Source organism: Zingiber officinale, chromosome 3A, assembly GCF_018446385.1.
Source record: "Zingiber officinale cultivar Zhangliang chromosome 3A, Zo_v1.1, whole genome shotgun sequence".
In the NCBI taxonomy this organism is placed as follows: Eukaryota; Viridiplantae; Streptophyta; class Magnoliopsida; order Zingiberales; family Zingiberaceae; genus Zingiber; species Zingiber officinale.
In genome coordinates, this window is record NC_055990.1 from 127,195,654 (window position 1) to 127,202,795 (window position 7,142).

General features: G+C 32.3%; 1 pseudogene; it reads right to left on the bottom strand.

The window, feature by feature from the left end:
- Positions 1–437: 437 nt before the first annotated feature.
- On the bottom strand, positions 438–611 carry LOC122054268 (annotated as a pseudogene).
- Positions 612–7,142: the final 6,531 nt, after the last annotated feature.

Consider the following 7,142-nt stretch of genomic DNA (forward strand, 5'->3'; position numbering starts at 1 on the left):
AAGAAAGTAGAGTTTTAAACATTTAATTTGATCTTATAGATTGATTTGTAAAACATGATTAAAGTTTGTACAAAATGACCCATAAGGTAAATTTATAAATCATCTTATGGCATGATTTCTAAACAAAGATTTGGCAAGTACTGGGGGACCGTTAAGATAATAGATTTATCTTTTTCTAAACAAAGATTAGATATTTAAGGTTTTTTAAACATAGATATTCACGTATATAATGATTTTATTAATGCAATTTCCATCCTTAATAAAATGCTCCACTTTAAGATTGAAATATTTATTTTACCCTTCTAATGTTCACCAACATCATTTTGAATGGAGAATGAAAATATTAGGTGGCATATTTAACATTAATTAGTTTGTATGTGTAATATAATATTTGAATATGCATAAATTAGTATTTCAGACCCATAAATTAAATTTGATAAGGGTGTATAGATCCATGCAGTAATGCAACACAAGAATGACATTTGAAAATCCTAGCATCAAACTACTATAACGGACACTCCCTCGTAAAAACTAATTTAGTTTTTATATTATATATTAAACTGATAAGAGCATACTACACTTGATTTTAGTCAAAAGACTAAGAAAGGTATGGCTTCTAACATCATCAACCTAAGGTATTTATAAAATATTTTCTGTTTGTAGTATTGTCAATCCTAAGATATGAGATTAAAGAGAATCATGACACTGCATATTTTTTATATAAAAATAAATAGAAAATTTTTTTAATAAACTTTAAAATTATTTTTAGTGTGAAAAGAAAAAAAAAGAATATTAACATAGTTTAATTTTGAGTTTTATCAAAATTAATTATTAAAGGGTCCATATTCTTAATTAATTAAATAGTAAAATGAACTTTTAGAGAGAAATTAAAAAAACAATTAAACCTTGAAGGGATCGATTTAGTTATGCATAATTTTGAATTTTGATCTGTATAATAATTTGTAATTAAGCATTGCATAATAAAAATGAGAGAATGGTAAGCAAAGTGAATTGAGAATTCATCGTTATAGAGAAAAATTAAATTTGTAAGCACCTTCCAACCAAATATGCCTATTTTTTTGGGATCTTTTGCGTGATATATCCTTCGATAAAACTTGGTCTCTAAATTCATAAATTGATTTGCAAATTTATATGCATGGTGAAAATTAACCATCATATGATCGGGTGTTCACTCAAAAACTAATAGTTTATGTTCATTTAACCAAAACTGGTTAAATATAGAGAAAAGAATTATGATAAACCATTTTCTTAAATATATTTAGGTTGTTGTATATTGGTTTGTGGTATCAATGCATGTGAATTTATTATATAAAATTTTCATATATAATGTCTAGTCCAATTATATTTTTGTTAACCTGATAAATATATATATATTTTAATATTTTACTAAGTTTAACATGTGAGAAACCTAAATTCATTATTTTAATAATTCAGGGTGCCTAAACTTCCCTCAATTAATTTTAAAAGTTGATGATATTTTTCTAATTTATCCAGTAAATAAATTCGAAATATAATTTATGAGTATTTTGAAATTAATTTATAAAATATTCATTCATTTGGAATTTAAATTTTAATGGCTCTTTAATAATTTTTTGAGTAATTAGTATCTAATTTTGTGAACTAATTAATTTTGGAAGGAAATCAATTTAGTTATATAATTTTTTTTTAACCATGGAATAAATTAGATAGTACTCATAAAAGATTCATTCAAATAGATAAATACCTAATTAAGATGTTTTAACTGCTGCACTGTTAACCGAGGGTAGACTCTTTAAAGTTGGAAGGTGTTTAGGTTCGATTCTCGATATGTCATTTACTTGAGATTAGCGTCTCGACTATATGTTTTTAGTTATGTATGTATATATCATTTATATGAGATTTGTGTCTCGATTATATGTTTTTAGTTATGTATTTACATTTACTTTTTTTATATTTATAGGATGGATTTTAGAGGAATAATTGATGTGATAGTTCTATATTTTTTTTTTTGATTAATATTGAGAGGTGTTAAAACGGAGAGATATAGAAAAAACATCAACATAAATTAAAAAGCATAATAAAGTTGGGGCTTAAAATGGTAAAAGAATCTATATTAATATAGAGAATTGAATTGGTCAAAAGCGAAAAAAGAGAGCTCTTGATTAAGATTATTTTTTATTTATTATAAATAAGTGTCGCGATGCGGCCAGAATTTGTAGTCAAATTTGAAGACGAAGATAAACAAATCTTTCTTTATAATTACTCGTGCGCTATGATCAACTGTGAACGGATAGAAAAAGAAAATCAACGAGAAAATTAGAAAAGAAACCGTCGAACAGTCCAGCTCATTAGGAAACCGCCTTCTCGAACAATCCAGCTCATGAAATAGCCGTGGCCGACTTCGACCCGTCACTTACAGATTTACCAAACTACCCTCTTCATATCCCTTTATTCACTACCAGCCGCCTTCAAATGTCGCCATGTGTCTGCGCACCACGATTCCATAAGACCCAGCCCTGGTCCTTTGACTCAGAAACTCGGGATAAAAAAATAAATTAAAGTCCAAAATAAATTTTTAGTAATATACAATTTATTTATAATAATTTCTTCTAGTATTTATATTTATAAAATCATCTATAATATTAATAATTTTTATATTTTTCAAAATATCTTTCTCAATATATAAAATTATCAATTCATTTAATTTTTCTTGCGACATTGATCATCTCATATATGTTTTCAATAATTTTAATTTTAAAAAACTCTTTTCAACCGATGCTACTGTGACATAGTCAACCAGATTCTATAAGTAATTGTAATATTTGGATAATAATTTATATCTTGAACAAATTCAAGAATATCAATAGTAGACATTACTACATTTGGTAAAGTAATTTATAATATTTTTTAATTCGGTAAATAAATCATCTAACTTAACATCTGATGAGTTGTTATGAGTTAGAGTAGATTTTAGATTGACACAACATTTTCGCAATTCATCATCCGCCAAAGTTCTTAACATTTTTGAATCAAATAAAAAATCAAATATATTTTCAAAAATTTTTATTTGCTCAAATCTACATTTTAAAGAAGCAACCGTCATGTCCACAATAATAATAAAATAATCAATTCTAAAGGACGATAGTGAAACTTCATCATCCTCTCTTTCATTAAATTATTTTTTCCTAAAAATATGATGCTTTGTTGTAAATATTGGCTCTATGTTCATATATGATGCAAGACTTTTAGTAATAGTCAAACTTACAATAAAATCATCATTCCTATACTTTTCAAAAAATAAGATTATATCTTCCAATTGTTTCATAGTAACCCCAAATCCCTAATTTTTATTTGTTTACCACTTTGCAAATTGCAACATAAAAGGATAAATGGAAAAGACAATATCAAAAGATTATGAAATATGAATTTGGGCTCAACTACCCAAGGCCCCAACTACATACCTATAATACATAATACTAAAAAAATAAATTTGAGCCCTCCAAAATTCTAGGCCCAGGGCTATCGCCAGTGTGGCCCTCCTCTAGGGTCGGCCCAGTGTGGCCCTCCACTCGCGCCCATACCTTTTCATCGAACACTATTCCAAAAACCCTCAGAGATAGCCCAAGCCGACCAAGAGCTGGGATCTTCTTCGGATGAAGCGCTCGTTTGGAACGCACGGAAGGGCATGGCACCTCGAGGCAACACATCTTCCGAGTAGATCAACCGCCAGTTCTCCGAAGACATATTGCGAGATCCTCTCCCTAGGCACTACACCCTATTGGCAATCGTGTCCTACAATGGGTCGACCGATCCAGATGATTATCTAGATAGGTTTGATAATAAAGTCACACTCCACCAGTACACGGATAGAGTAAAATGCTGAGTCTTCCTCGCCACACTCGCTGGATCGGTGCAGCGCTGGTTTAGAAGGTTGCTGGACGGATCAATACGCAGTTTCAAAGACTTCCGAACGACCTTCTTACATCATTTCGCGAGCAGCTGACGATACCAAAAGACAAACGTTAGCCTATTTTCCTTAAAGCAAGGACCGAGAGAAGCTCTATGAGCCTATATTCAGTGCTTCAATCAGGTGGCCATGGGTATCCCTTTGGTCTCATCTGAGACCATAATGAATGTATTCACTCAAGGGCTTGTCGAGGGAACAAACCATCGTACTGGTCTCCAAACCAGGCAACAAATGACGGATCTGCATTGGCTTTCGTGACCTAAACAAGGCATGTCCAAAAGACTTCTATCCACTGCCTCGGATCTATCAGATGGTGGACTCCACCATTGGATGTGAGCTGATCTGTATGCTCGATGCCTACCAGGGTTATCATCAAGTGTCGCTCACCCACGAAGATCAAGAAAAGGTCAGCTTCATTACGGCCGACGGGATGTATTGCTACAATGTTATACCGTTTAGACTCAAGAACGCAGGAGCTACTTATTAGAGACTAATGAACAAAGTGTTCCGGCGATAGATCGACCGTAATATGGAGGTATATGTAGATGACATATTGATAAAGTCCCTTCGAGCTGCCGACCTATGCGCGGATATCAAGGAGACCTACCAAATGCTCAGGAAATATGGGATAAAGCTGAATCCAAGCAAATGTTTGTTCGGCGCGAAAAGTAGGCGCTTCCTTGGCTATATCGTCACCGAGCGGGACATCGAGATGAACCCTAGCAAAGTACAAGCGTTGCAAGAAATGCCACCACCTCGAAATTTGAAGGAAACGCAGCGTCTCACCGGGCGGATCATGGCATTGTCCCACTTTATCTCAAAGTCAACCGATCGGAGCTTGCTATTCTTCAAAATACTATGTCGAACGACCAAATTCAAGTGGGATGAGGAGTGCGATCGGGCGTTTGAAGAGCTCGACTCGAGGAGTCCTCTGTACAGCTTTGGCAGTCAGTCTTGGATGGATTTAGCGCCATTCGGGAAGAGATGACTATCGGCTTCTCTGCTCTCCGGGAGGAGATTACCACTGGTTTTCAGTAGATCCTATAGATTATGCGAGCACCTGAGCAGCCTCCACCTCCAGCTGATGATTAGCTTTGACTTTATTTACTATATAATGCATATTTTGGATTCTGTAAATATTTAAACATATACTATTTACCACTTTTTACCTCTATTGCTCGATCAATCTAGGAATGTGTTTAATAGAATAGGACTGCTATTTTTTATACTTTCTTTAAAATAGTTTAAAAATTCTAAGGAAAATCTTTTATTTCCTTAAAATTCCCATTTTCTTAGACTTTCAAATTTGATTTTAGCCTTACTCTAGATCAAATCCAAAGAAAGTATGTTCCTATAGATCTAGGACTTAAACATCTCACAAACACACTAGGGCTCTCTTGATTGTGTATTCCAAAATTTAGAACGGCGTGAGATGCGTAGGCCATTTGCTTGGACTTAAGATGCTTATATTTGAACATCAACACAAGTTTGGGCGAGAAATATCAAATTACAGTGATCAGGTTAAGTAATCCATCTTAGTTAAATGCTAACTTGACACATATACTTAACTTGACTAACCAAGTGAACACTGCTATCTTCAGATAGTTAGTTAGTAACTACCAGTTAGACATGAAAGGACACTTTCTAGGTATTTAAATTATTTTTAATATCAGATTTAGGGGGAGGATATTTAAACCTAACTTTCCAAAATAATTTTAAAATACAAAGTGTCTTTGAAAACTACTTTAAATATACTTTGAAAAATATTTTCAAAAACACACTCAAACTTTCTAAAAATTCATTTTGAAAAATTACGTTTCCAGGATAATGTTGACTACATTTTGTATGTATGTTGAGAAACATAATACAACTTATCTTAAGAAATTATGAAAATGTTCTCAAACTCTTGTTTAAGATATTTTGAAATTCCTTAATTCTTCAAAACTCATTTCAAAATTATTTTTTAATACTGAAGTACTTTTCAAAATCACTATAATGTTATTTTTGAAAATTACCTTGAAATTTAGTTTTGTAAAAGTTATCTTTCAAAACCTAATATAAAAATTCTAAACTTTCCTTGCACAAACTTATGATGTTTTTAATATAAAATACAAGTGTTTTGATGAAAGTTTTTTTAAGATTTATAAAACTCATTAAACTCCTTTCCCCAATAATCCTGAAAGTATTTTTTGTTGAAAATTTTATTATTCTCATTGATTAGCTACTCATTATAAGTGTGTTGATGAAAGTTTTTTTTGTTAGCTACTCATTTTTTTGATGAATGTCAAAAGGGGGGGGTGTAACACCCTACCATCCTCACTATTGGTCTGTGAGGGCGGAGCGCTACTGGACTACTAACTTTACTTAATTATCCTTGTTCACATGTTGATAGAAATTCCTAAAACTCTTGGAGAACTCAAAACATACAATTAACTAGCAGCGGAAGACTAAATGACTCATCTAATACATTCTACTTAACTCTTTGTTAATAAATTCTTATGCTAAATCCCAAGGCTTCTATAGTACAGGCATCACACATCCATCCGCGCCTCCTTGTCGCCTTCCTTTACTATAGCTTTTCCTTTCCTTTATCTGCAGTAAGAGGAAATGCATCTATAAGCAAAATTGCTTAGTAAGCGCTATCTAACTCACAAAACTCGAGTATGCATGTAAGCTGAAAGAAAAACTGAATGCTCATCTAATAGCAAACGAAACATAGCATACTGAAATACTAAACATGTAAGCAAATCTAAACAACATGTCAGTATATAAGAAAGCTAAACTTGCTGAATTTTAAACTTATGTGAAGCTTATTTCTTTTGTTTGAAAACTTATACTTTAATACTTTAAAATAATAATCAACTTTCTTCTTGGGCCCAGGCGTAGTACCATTTTATTCGCGTTCCCTAATAGGTTGGGGTAGCAAGCCACCAATCCTAAAAGAGCATACCTCGGTCTACCAGGGCCAAGACCTCGGAATTGGACACCTGGATTTATTTAACGACAACCTCGGAAGTCGAGTACTAGCCTCTTAAATAAAGTAAAATACTTGATATCTTTTATTACTTCTAATATATAATGCCTCGACATTTTTTTTAAGCACCTTGTGTGCCAAAATCCCTAAAGTCTTGACTTTGGGATCTACTTAAGGCCTTGGCCTTTTTCTTTCTTTTCT